This window comes from Xenopus laevis, chromosome 8L (genome assembly GCF_017654675.1).
Source record: "Xenopus laevis strain J_2021 chromosome 8L, Xenopus_laevis_v10.1, whole genome shotgun sequence".
Classification (NCBI taxonomy): Eukaryota; Metazoa; Chordata; class Amphibia; order Anura; family Pipidae; genus Xenopus; species Xenopus laevis.
The window spans coordinates 102,741,415-102,754,973 of record NC_054385.1 but is presented as its reverse complement, the minus strand read 5'-3'; the positions used below and the strand labels follow the sequence as shown (position 1 = coordinate 102,754,973).

General features: G+C 38.7%; 1 protein-coding gene across 1 annotated transcript in view; it reads right to left on the bottom strand.

The window, feature by feature from the left end:
- Positions 1-9,911, bottom strand: part of fmn1.L (formin 1 L homeolog) — a 139,127-nt gene extending 129,216 nt beyond the window's left edge. Inside the window, exon 1 of the mRNA XM_018231168.2 lies at positions 9,661-9,911. The gene's annotated coding sequence lies outside the window, so the exon portion shown is untranslated. The remainder of the gene's footprint in view (positions 1-9,660) is intronic.
- Positions 9,912-13,559: the final 3,648 nt, after the last annotated feature.

Here is a 13,559-nt window from a genome sequence, read left to right as displayed (position 1 = left end):
AAAAAAATGTGCTGAGCCGAGTTGAAAATGCAAATGGTTTAAAGAATACATGTGTATATGGATATCTGAGGCCTCTGCAGGGGCCAAGAAAGCCCTAGAGATATCAGCTCTGCATTAGTCATATTACTCTTCTCAAAAGTATCAGTAAACAGATGTCAGGCAAGGAAATATTATAAAGCTGCATAAAGAAAGAGGAGATGGCAGCAGAATAGAAAACCCACAACCATAATGCAAATCCACTGACACCAATCAGTGCTGAAACCTAATAACATTAAACATGTCGCAAATCCACTCTAGGAGGCCAACGCTGTTAATCCAAATGCATAGGGCGTATCACAAATCTGCAAATAATATTCCAATCATTTAATAAATGAGCGCTTTGCACTCTAGATATGATGTGTGTACATAACAAAATAGGATATGTAAAATATAATGATTTGATTAATTTGCCTGACAAAATGCACATGCCATGTTAAGATCTGTTTTATTGACCGGTAGTATTAGGTTTTCTTAACTGTCAACATTTTTAATGAGTGAACTGTGACTATATAAACCCATATAAATTTTCAGAGATACATATTGTTGAGCCCTCACATATTTCAATTCCTCTAGATGTTGCCATGTTTACAGAATGCTGTTCCCACATCACAGCCAAGTATAAAGCATAGTGCAATTTCAGATGCAATATGTCTTTTTATTAATAATGAAACTCCAGTGTAACTAGGGACAGTTGTGTCTTATGTAACTGTGGGCTACGGATCAAAACGTTGACAAATATGATGCAAAATATGATGCAAGACCACATTCTGTAAACCCTGGATTTACTGCTGCAGTAGCTCCACGACTCGATACATAAATAGACTTTCAAGCAATTCAGAACAGGACAGTGTCGGACTGGAGTGCCTGGGGCCCACCAGGAAACCTGATCTCAAGGGCCCACACCCTTCCCCCTCTGTACGAAATAGCACCCACAATAAATATTTTAAAAAAACTGGAATGGTAGTAGCAATATTAAATTAACACTTTTGCTTATAAATTATGAACTGCCTGGAGCTACTGCCTGGTCAGGAGCAGCTTTATGGTTCCCCTGCATCAATAAGCGCAAAAGGGCTAGTTTTGGGATGGACGGCATCTAGGACTGAGCGGCGATCAGCGCAATTATACAGTGCTAAAAGGATTCTGTCATGATTTTTATGGTGTCATTTTTATTTAAAAATTTCACTAAATTTACAATGGAAAAAATTCACTGTACGATATAAAATGTCATTCCTGAAGCAGCAAGTGTATTTAGTTGTAATATTGGTGTGTAGGTGCATCTCAGGTCATTTTGCCTGGTCATGTGATTTCAGAAAGAGCCAGCCCTTTAGGATGGAACTGCTTTCTGGCAGCCTGTTGTTTCTCTTACTCAATGTAACTGAATGTGTCTCAGTGGGACCTGGATTTTACTATTGCGTGTTGCTCTTAGATCTACCAGGCAGCTGTTATCTTGTGTTAGGGAGCTGCTATCTGGTTACCTTCCCATTGTTCTTTTGTTTGGCTGCTGGGTGGAAAGGGAGGGGTGATATCACTCCAACTTGCAGTACAGCAGTAAAGAGTGACTGAAGTTTATCAGAGCACAAATCACATGACTGGGGGCAGCTGGGAAATTGACAATATGTCTAGCCCCATGTCAGATTTCAAAATTGAATATAAAAAAATCAGTTTGCTCTTTTGAGAAATGGATTTCGGTGTAGAATTCTGCTGGAGCAGCACTATTAACTAAACTTTTTGGGAAAAAAATGTTTTTCCCATGACAGTATTCATTTTGGCATACTGTGCAACTGACTGCAGAAGGGGGGGGGGGCACAAATGCACTATCTGATGTTAATTAACCCTATGGTTAATTAGTTTAGCATCAGTGTATCCTGGGCAAACATACACTTGGGGGGGGGGGTAGGGATTGGAATGCAAATACCTATGTTTAGCAAACAAGAATAGTTCACCTTATTGTTATGAATATCAAACAACAATTACCACATTCTGCCGCAGCCACAATCAGTCATCAATTTATAAGTATCACCCCCTACCCTCACCTGCTGCTGGAATTATGCTTTATGAAAATAGAACACTGTGTAAAAATGAACCCACTTTTGAAAGTAGCACATTTAGCGTCAGATACCTAGCGTTCTAAAGGTTTGTGGGATTATATTACCATGACAAATTTATATGTTAATATTAGGGTATAATAAAGTCTTCCTCTAAAAAGTACTGGGGTTGCACGTGCTCTAAGTGCTGGGGTAACTTATTACATCCCCTTTAAAGGTTGCTAAACCAAAGCAGCTGCTAAATTGATGTAGCACAAGCCTAACATTTATTACTCAGGCATATCCAATCAAGCTTAAAATAATTAAAAATCTTAATAAAAAAAGCCTTTCCCCTTTTGTTGGTACTTAATATGAGACAAATACACTTTCATTTTACAGATATAAGGACAAATATATAATTTACAGATTATGCATTTTCTAAACCACCCCTATGCATTCAGTAATTATTATATTACCTGTACACACAGCAATTGCTCGATTTAGTGCTGACCCCCTTTTGGCCACATGGTCCATGGAGTTGTAAAATAAGTGTGAGGAATCCAAGTGACATAAACACAATATTTCTATTTGCAATTATAATGTGTCCAGCATTATACTGAATGACCGATAAAAGTCAGATGGGATAAAGAGAGATCTAGCCATCAGACTGAGATCCACATGCCCACACACCACTGATGTGCTGAGCGTGTGCTGGGTGAGGGCATTAACTGCAGACGCAGCACACCCAGGCAGGCCAGCCATCATGTTGAAGAGATAGAGGTGACGCATTCCTCACCGTCTCCGGCTCTGCTCCAGTAAAATAAGTTCTTTCGGGCTGGGCAGACGCGGGAGGCGGACCTGCTTTTTGCTGCTCTGCACTAGTTTGCTGCGCCCGCCCGCCCCGCACTGATCTTCCTGCACTGTAATGTGCGCGGCGATGTGCAGGTCCACATCCAATCCGTGCTCAATTCTCTCAGTGAGAAGGCCTAGCCTAGGGCCCACCAAGGCCAGTCCAACCGTGTCTGCACGGAAGGTGATTTTACCCGGTACCCCGGCAGGCCAGTCCGACCCTGGAACAGGAGGCGGGACAGCAAACACAAGGAGAGTCTTTCAATGCAAGTTATAGTACTGCAGCAGGTCGGGTACCAATAATCTATGGTACCCCGAGGGTTGCAGGTAGAAGTTTCCGGAGTGGGTATAGACGCGGGTCAGCAGTTCTCCGGGTTTGCGGATTGCAGTTTGGGTCGCGGGTCATCTCAATAGCGAGTTTTACTCCTTTTTTCTGATCACGCCTATTTCCAATAATGTCACTTCTGGTTTACAATGACAGCTCTTCCTGTTTCTTGGTGGTCAGCGGGTCACGGATTGGTTGCCAATAAGTTACTTGCGGATTGGGTAACGGGTCCAAGCAGGTTGCGGGTCCGGGTCACGGGTCGGGTTCGGGTTTAATAAATTGGTTCCGTGCAGGACTCTAATGAAAGTACCTCTAAGGTTGAGGTCACATGGGCTGTTTTTTTAAACCACATATTCGAACATAAATAAGCACAAAAATGGAGCCCAACTGAAAATAATGGCATATGCACTATAGCCATTTGCACGGGGCGTATGCGAGTCAACATACTTTGCGCAATGCCAGAAACGACAAGGAAACACCATATTATTGAACTCTAAAAAAATCCTGGAAAAAACCCGGTGGGCCCCAGCCCTCATGGGCCCCCCCAGACCTGATCCCCAGCTGCCCCATAAATAAAATAACCTGCACGCCACGCTGGCATGCGCTCTTAGCACACCGTGGTTGCATATGAGCAGGCATCGTGCCGTGTTCCTGTGTGCTGTCTCCGCGCATGCACGAAGAGGACCAGGGAATCGGAGGTCGGGAGTGGAACCCCGGGGACTAACAGGAGGGCCCTTTGTTTGCAGCCCCAGTGGACCCCCAAGGCTCCAGTCTGATGCTGATTTTGGGGAATGGGAAAAGACAGAAATGCATGTTGGGAAAATAAAAGTACAGACTGAAAAACGCAAATTATCATGCATGTGTGGTTTCATTGACGTATTTAAGCTCGCCACGTATTTTTAAAAACGCCTGGTGTGACCTCACCCTAATGAATGGTGTTAATGCATGAAACTACTTTTTACATGACCACAACTATAGTTCAAAATAAGTCCGATAGTGACCCTAGAAATCATCCAGAAAATGTAAAAGAAATAACAGAACAGTACAAAGATGGAAATGGTCCATACACAAAAGCCTCCATCCTGGAAACAGCAATAATAACAAAGCAGAGCAAATGAACAATCTAGATGAGAAGAGTTGTCTGCAGTATATTACATAAGGATTATACTGACCACTCAAGTGTATGTATACTGCCAACAAACAAGTCTGCTGTCAATCATATACACATATAATCTGTATATGGTTTAGAAATTCCTCTCAAATAAGCTTGATGCGAGTCATTTATCCAGGAATAGCTAGCACTGCAACAAACTGAAGCTGCATCCACTGCAGTGCAATGATCCATACAGACATGTGTATAAGACAAAGCAAAGCAGTATTTACTTTATTACCCCTACTTCTATGGTATTAAGTGAGGCTTCACAACAAAATAAAAATAAAATAAAAGTAACAATCTGTATTCTGTTACTCTACTGAGAATTTACTGCACACAAAGTGATTCTTTATCTTATATATAGCATACATTGCTGATAAAAAAAAGAGGTGAAACATGCAGTTTAGAACATTTAGAGCATGAAAAGCAACCCCTTAAATGCCTTCTAACGTACACTAAACCAACCCTTCACATTAAAAAGGAGGAAGGGATTTAAAGGATGCGGAGATAAATAAAAATGCAGTGAAAAACAATGTAATTCTCACTAATGTCACTATGAAAAAATGCTGTTTATTTCATATTAGCAATACATTTTTTTATTATTTCAAAGGGACTAGTTTTCCCAAGGTATAAATGCAGAACAGTAATCACCATTACAATGATTAATACAATATTAATCTCACATATTTAATTAATTTGGGTCCCTCGTCAAATTTCTAAAGACCTCAATCATGACCCACAATTTAAGAGAAGCTACATAAATTTAACATTAATAAAATCATTTAGCATGCATAGTTATTCGGTATTAAATTCAATTTCAAAGCCTATATAGCAGCTTTTTACATATCTGCCCTGATTACCTCTGGTGCTACATCCCGCATGCTAAGCAATATCTGGCCCAGATTCCATGAAGTGCAAATCCTAAGTCAGATCCGTTCAGATTTATTTTCATTCCAGAGCATTAAGAGGAAGCTTGTTCTGATTACAGTGCGCTCTGAGCACTGTCCCTGCTAGAACTGATGTTTCCAGGACTCTGCAGATTCTCCTTTGGGAAGTGATAACATGCGGGTGTCCTGATTCTGACTTTTTTTGTTGTATGCTTTTAGTGATCCAAACTCATTCTCCAACTAAAATTTCCTTTCTTCTTGTTATATCCACGTGCTTTTATGACATCCTTTCTCAAGTATTTATTGGTCTCTTTTTTTTCGCCTTGCACTGCACTCACTATTCACCCTCTCTCTCTCTCCTCCTCACTAGAACATTAACATTAAAGGAGAACTAACATGAAAACCAGTCCGAACTATTATGTTAATTATCTGGTTTTAAAAATGTAACTATATATATATATATATATATATATATATATATATATATATATATCTCCCAGTTTTGATCCGCAAGCGCTCACTCCAGATCTCCAAACAAACACTCTGTCCGGGTGCTACTTAATGAGGTATCATAAAACTATAGAAGGATATAAGCTCACTCCTGGGTCTTCAAATAAAAAAATTGATTTATTGATTCATGCAGATTTCAATGTTTCAGCTCTTGTGTAGAGCCTTTCTCAAGATACTACAGGTCCCTATTACAACTTCCCTTCTAAAATCATAAGAGTAGGCGTGTCCATATAAAGTTCACTAATCATAAGAAATCTCCTAGTGCCTACATCTCCCAGCATCACTGACTGTCCACTGCTACACCTTAGATTATTATATCATTTTCATTACAAAACAAACTCTTATATCATTTAGCATTTCATGTATATGTCACAAGAATTTGATTATATAAAATCATGCAAACATACAAATACAATAATAATTATAGCTAACTGGTTTAATTCAATCAATTATTGAAATTGTGGCCCTTATTAAGTGCCATTAAAAGTGGTCTTGGGCATAATTTTGCTAGCTCCCTACTTAATACTCAACCAATTCTCCCATACCATCTGATTTATATATGAAGCTGTATTGATACAGTTCACTATTAATTTAAGGGGCGGTTCACCTTTAAAGGGGTTGTTCACCTTCCAACACTTTTTTCAGTTCTGGTTTCAGATAGTTCACCAGAAACAAAGATGTTTTCCTTTTACTTTCTATGTGTTACCGTTTTTCTAATATTAAAGTGTTAATCTAAATTTTCACCTTTCCAAAGCAACTCTGGGAGGGGGGGTCGCCAACTCTCTAAATCTAAATTGTTCTAAATTGATACATTTAGTTGATACATTTCTTAACTGTGGTGCTGTTGAGCAGAATCCCTTTTTTTTATTAAAGGCGACTGTTAGAATTGATACAATAGTTGCTAATACTCCATGTATCAACTAAATGTTGCAAAATTGTAACAGTTTACAATGTGCACCAGAATTACTGAGCTGTCAGACTAAAACACCAGAGACAGGAAGTTTAAACTTAGATTTTGGAACAGTAAAAAATAAATAATTCCCCCCAGGAGCCACCACATAAATCAGATGTTAAGAACAAGGTATTCTTAATCGTTTATTTCAAGCTATGTATGAGGGAAATAATGTTGTGCAGTATAATGTCTTAATATGTTTTACAATGAACCGTTGAGAGAAGACCTGCATTCTGACTATTGAGTGTGTATATTCGAAATATGCTAATGATGGATTCTATCCATCATTTTCTTTTGTAACTCCGAATTCCTTTATATTTGTTTATTTTATTTTATTTGTTACATAAAAAATTTTCAATAAAACATATTTAAAAAAAAAAAAATAAAAAAAATAATTGAAAGTATTTGAAAAAAGTCTTTCTTTATGGAGAACAATCTGAAAAAACTCAATTGAAAAAGTGTTTGGAAGGTGAACACTACCTTTCTATTCAGGCCCTCTCCTATTTATATTCCAGTCTCTTATTCAAGTCAATGCATGGTTGCTAGGGTAATTGGTAGAGTTATTTGAACCCTAGCAACCAGACTGCTGAAACTGCAAACTGGAAAGCTGCTGAATAAAAAGCTAAATAACTCAAAAACCACAAATAAGTGAAAACCAGTTGCAAATTGTCTCAGAATATCACTCATTACATCATACTTAAAATCAATTTAAAGGTGAACAACCCCCCTAATAAATCTCCATCCACTTTTATTCCCTCTGTGTACAAGCTAGAGAAATCAGCAGTAGCCAAACAGATCTCTCTATCATTTGTAGTTAAATATTATTAATAAAACTCAAAAAAATGAGGGGTATCTCTAAAATATGTTACTGTACTCTGTACCACTGGTTGTAATAACCGGTCCAAATATAGGCTCAACGGTTGCAACTGTCTCTAGCTAACTGGATAGCTGCTGAATAAAAAGCGAAATAACTCAAAAACCACAAATAATAAAAAATGAAAACCAATTGCAAATTGTTTCAGAATATCACTCTCTACAACATACTAAAAGTTAATTTAAAGGTAAACAACCACTTTAAGCCAGACCAGTACAGTAATCCGAGCAAATTGTCTCTAGCTAATTGGATAGCTGCTGAATACAAAACAAAAAAACTCAAAAACCACAAATAATAAAAAATGAAAATGAATTTAAAATTGTCTCAGAATATCACTATCTACATCATACTAAATGTTAATTTTAAGGTCAACAACGACTTTAAGCCAGACCAGTACAGTAATCAGGGCCCATGAAGTCAAACACCAGTAAACTAGGCTCATAAAGAAATCCAGCAGCAGAAAAAGTCAGCGCTGCTGCTAGCCAATATTTTAATTCTTATATTTTTTTCATCCTGCTACTGTAGCATCTGGAGGCCCTGCTATAAGTAACAACAACCAATTGACATGATGGGAATTGTAGTTCTCAGACTCTACTCTTCTGTCTCATAAAATCCATCTAAATCCTTCTTATTGCTTCCCTAACCCCCACACCAGCTGACGTTGGCTATTTGTATACAGTGTACACATTTATGTATACATTATAGCGTGTGCCAATACATTATATACAATTATATATAATTAAATGCTGCGCCTCAGCTACTGTCTAACAGCACGGGGCACATTTACTTAGCTTGAGTGAAGCATTAGAATAAAAAATACTTTTTTTGGCTACTTTGACCATCGAATTGGCTACTTCAACAACGACTTTGAATCGAAAGTTTCGAACTAAAAATCGTTTGACTATTCGACCATTCGATAGTCGAAGTACTGTCTCTTTAAAAAAAACTTCGACCACCTACTTCGCCACCTAAAACCTACCGAGCACCAATGTTAGCATATGGGGAAGGTCCCCATAGGCTTTCTAGCCAATTTGGGATCGAAGGAAAATCGTTCGATCGATGTATTAAAATCCTTCGATTCTAAGGATTTAATCGTTCAAACGAACGAATTTCGCTAAATCCTTCGACTTCGATATTCGAAGTCGAAGGATTTAACTTCGAGGGTCGAATATCGAGGGTTAATTAACCCTCGATATTTGTCCAATAGTTAATGTACCCCACATGTAATTCTATTGCACTTCAGTGGATAAAAACCCACCACATTAACAGTATGTGATTAAAAAAAAGTCATTTTTTTTCTTGTAACATTTCTCTGTGTCCCAAATGCCACCAGATACTGTGCATACAGGTATAAAAGACACTGACCCCTGCTCTTAAAATGGTGGTTTACCAGTATGATATAGAATCGCAAATTCTAAGCAACTTTTCAATTGGTCTTCATTATTTATTTTTATCATTTATCTGTCATTATTTTTTATTTTATCATTATTTATAATAGTTTTTGAATTATTTGCCTTCTTCTTCTGACCCTTTCCAGCTTTCAAATGGGGGTCGATGACCCCATCTAAAAAAAACAAATGCTCTGTAAGGCTACACATGTATTGTTATTGTTCATTTTTATTACTCATCTTTCTAGTCGGGCCTCTCTTATTCATGTTCCAGTCTCTTATTCAAATCAGTGCATGGTTGCTAGGGTAATTTGGACCCTGGCAACCAGACTGCTGAAATTGCAAACTGAACAGCTGCTGAATAAAAAGCTAAATAATTCAAAAACGACAAATAAAATGAAAACCAATTACAAATTGACTCAGATTATCACTCTCCACATCATACTAAAAGTTAATTTAAAGCTGGTGGCACTCAGGACTCTGGGGGTGGGGCTATATACAATATATATATAAATATAAGGCAACACTCTGCTTTCTATGTGCACAGCTGGGGGCTGCATGTTGTACGACTGTGACAGAAAGTGCTGCTGGCACCATATTGTCCTGCTACATACACAAGCCTCTAGTGGGCTACAATGAACTTTATTCTACAAACTCACCTGCAATGTCCAGCCATACACCTGCTGATCTCTGCGGCGCTTCTAGTATTGACCCAACAGAAAAAGCGGAGGCTCAATAACGCGCTGCCCTCCATCATCCCCTGCATCCTTATCCTTTGGCACATGATGTTGTTTCCAACCACTCTCCTTATGTTCCGAGCATCCACCCCGCCTTCATCCCTCGAGCACCATCTCCCTGAACCCCGAGCTCAGCATCCGGTCTCTTCCTTCCCATACTGTACCACTGCAATTCGCTTCACTTCTCTAAGCCGCAACCTGCCGTAGCTCCGCCTTCCCGATGATCCATGTAAGGGGGACAGCAAATCAACAAGCGCAGTCACTTAATGGGCGGAGTTTCACGGAGAGGTAATTGCGCAAATTAAAAAGGCGGGAAGGAGGCGGAGCCTGAATGAGAGAGTGACAGGGGGGAACCAGTTAAAGGACCAGTAATGTCAAATTGTTTAAAAGTAATACAAATATAATACACTGTTGCCCTGCACTGGTAAAACTGGTGTTTTTGTTTCAGAAACACTACTATTATTTATAGTATAAATAAGCTGCTGTGTAGCAATGGGGGCAGCCATTCCAAGGAGAAAAGGCTCAGGTTATACAGCAGATAAGCTCTGTAGAACATAAGCATATTATCTGTTATCCACAATTTAACCTGTGCCATTTCAGTTTCCACCATTGCTACACAGCAGCTTGTTTATATGAACTATAGTAGTGTTTCTGGAGCAAACAGATCAGATTTAACAGTGTAGTGCAACACATCATTACTTTAAAACACTTTAATTTCTTGTTGTTACTGTTCCTTTAAGGTGCATACTTGCTGCTTATGCAGGTGTTTGAAACAGTGCTTTATAATGGAATTCAACTGGAATTTTATATAAATTAGATTTTTATTGAGGCACTGGGGGTCTAATAGGGATATTTGTACAGGACCAGGGCCAGATTTACATAACGGGCGCCCCTAGGCCCACTGCCGCACGTCTCCCCTGTCCCCTCCCCTTTTTTAGTGCAAATGTTCATCACCGGGACCGGATTAACGGGGATTGAAGTACTGGGAATGATTGTATCTCCAGCACATCCCCAGTGTTCTTTAACCAATAAGGGTGTGGTTCGGCAGCATGCCACCCCCCTAAAATCCTGCCGCCCTAGGCCTGGGCCTTGGTGGCCTTTCCACAAATCTGGGCCTGGACATCTGGTGGGGTGATTGATTTTATGGAAAAAAAGATCTCCTGCCATCTGTCTATAATGTCCACTTATGTACTTACAAAAAATAATCATGGCCCCTCACAAGCATCTTTTTTCCAAAGAAAACAACCACAACATTGACAGTCTGCCCTCATAATTTAAATCTTCCACTTAACCAGTTTAGTTGCATTATCCCAGCTCATTGATATAATTTATATGAGCCCAAAACTGCACTGCATACTCCAGATGAGGCCTTACCAGGGACCTATAAAGAGGCATAATTATGTTTTCATCCCTTGAATTAGAAAATGTTCTATTTACCACCACTCTTTGTAAACTATCCTTCAGCCAGTTCTCTATCCAAGTACAAATACTATGTTCCAGGCCAATATTCCTTAAAGGGAAATTCCACACAAACATAACTTAAGCTTTTTGAAAAGTAAAAACAATTTCAAGCAACTTTGCAATATATATCAATTAAAAAAATATGCAGACTTTTCATGATTTGTAATGGTTCCCTAAGCCTAGCCCCTGCTCTCCTTCTGATCTCTCTGACTACTTTGCTGAGCTGGCTGACTACTGTTAATTTGTATCAACAGCCATCTGTCCTTAGCCTGCATCCTCCAAACCCCACAATTCCCTGCACATGTAATTTGGAATGTAACATCACAGTGCAATGCATTGTGGGTTATGTAGTTCCTATATGCTGTCTGTAAGCTGTGGAGTAACATCAGTGTTTTAGTCCCACCTTTCCTGCCAGGATTTTAAATGTTGCAGAAAGAGAAGAACTGTTAACCAGCTGGATTTCAGCATAGAAAATGGCATTTATTTATACTTTTTGAAGAAACAGATAACGGTGATGGGTATATTAGGGGTTTCTGTGTTATGTGGGCCTCTTTATCAAATTTTCTTTTGGAAGCCCGAGTTCCCCTTTAATGTAACCATTAACCTTCTGTGTGGCACTGTATCAAATGCTTTAGCAAAGTTTAAGTAGATTACATCCACTGCCATCCCAGAGTTCCTGCTCACCTAAATTAGTCTGGAAATATCTGTTCTGCATAGAATTGGGACTATTGAAAAATAATAGGTCGGAATCTCTGCTATTTCTCTCTTATCCTCAACCAACTGACCCCCCCTGACATGAAGGGGGTGCTTTATCAAGGTTTGAATCCAAATTTTTGCTACAGTATCTAGTAGAATTAAGTCAAAGGCAACTGGACGACAGAATCGCTCAGTTTTGCGGATTATCAATCAAAACCCATTGCAGATCACAATATCTTCAAATTGTGAAAGGAACATCTCCCACTGAATTATACATAACCACAACAGGTTTGAGATGGCAGATTTCAGATTCATTTGTAGCTTTGGGGTATAATAAATCTCAAAATATTCGAGTATTTTTCCTTCCAAAAAATTGAGCTTCTCGGACAGAAAAAAATGAGGTTTAGTAAATAACCCCCTTTCTTGAAACTGCTTCACTGCTCATCCAAGTTCTTATGTCCAGTTGCTGTTGACTCAATTCTACTAGATACTGTATATCATGAAAGGAGAATCTTCCTAGACAGATTTTGCCACAGTTTTATTTTTTTAGTTTTTTTACACATAAAACTCACAAATTTGAAACATATTTTTAAAAAATCAACAATTACAAGTCAGCCATGTTGGTGGGTATACAGTATCTTCCCATTATAGGTCACATCATGTGCAAAAAACGTAATTTGGAGATGTCAGCTAATCCTGTATCAGGAGGGTGAAAACAGTCTCAGACGTTTTAAATCTTAGGGGCCGATTCATCAAGCTTGAGTGAAGGATTCGAAGTAAAAAAACTACTTCGACCATCGAATGGGCTACTTCGACCTTCAACTACGACTATGACTTCGAATCGAAGGATTCGAACTATAAATCGTTCAACTATTCGACCATTCGTAGTCGAAGTACTGCCTCTTTAAAAAAAACTTCGACCCCCTACTTCGGCAGCTAAAAGCTACCGAAGTCAATGTTAGTCTATGGGGAAGGTCCCCATAGGCTTGCCTAAGTTTTTTTGATCGAAGGATATTCCTTCGATCGTTGGATTAAAATCCTTCGAATCGTTCGATTCGAAGGATTTAATCGTTCGATCGAAGGAATAATCCTTCGATCGTTCGATCTAATTTTCTGCGCTAAATCCTTCGACTTCGATATTCGAAGTCGAAGGATTTTAGTTCCTAGTCGAATATCGAGGGTTAATTTACCCTCGATATTCGACCCTTGATGAATCGGCCCCTTAATTTCTCTTCACTGTAAATATGGTAGCATAAATTCAAAAGTGCTCAGAGTTCATCATGGTTAGTGGACATTTTTCAAATATATTTTATACTTAAAGGTCTACATACAGTCTTGTGCTTAGGCACACCTCATTTTAAGCTCGGCATTCTTAGCTTTCTGTTGCTGTATATAGTAATGTATGTAAGAGCCATCATTTTACTGCACAAATTACAAACAAAATAAAAATCATTTAATTTAAGTGAGGCTACATGCTTGCTTATTATTTGTTGTTTTTAGTGTTTATAGTTTATAGCTTGTATCCTCTGTCATAGTTTTGTAAACATGCTTGGAGATAAATCTGTCAGAATTTAATCACTGTAGTTACACCTTCCTTTAAGCCTGCCAGCTTACTGATTAAGTAAAATCTTTTCCTTTCTGCAGAAGATGCTGTATAGATCAGT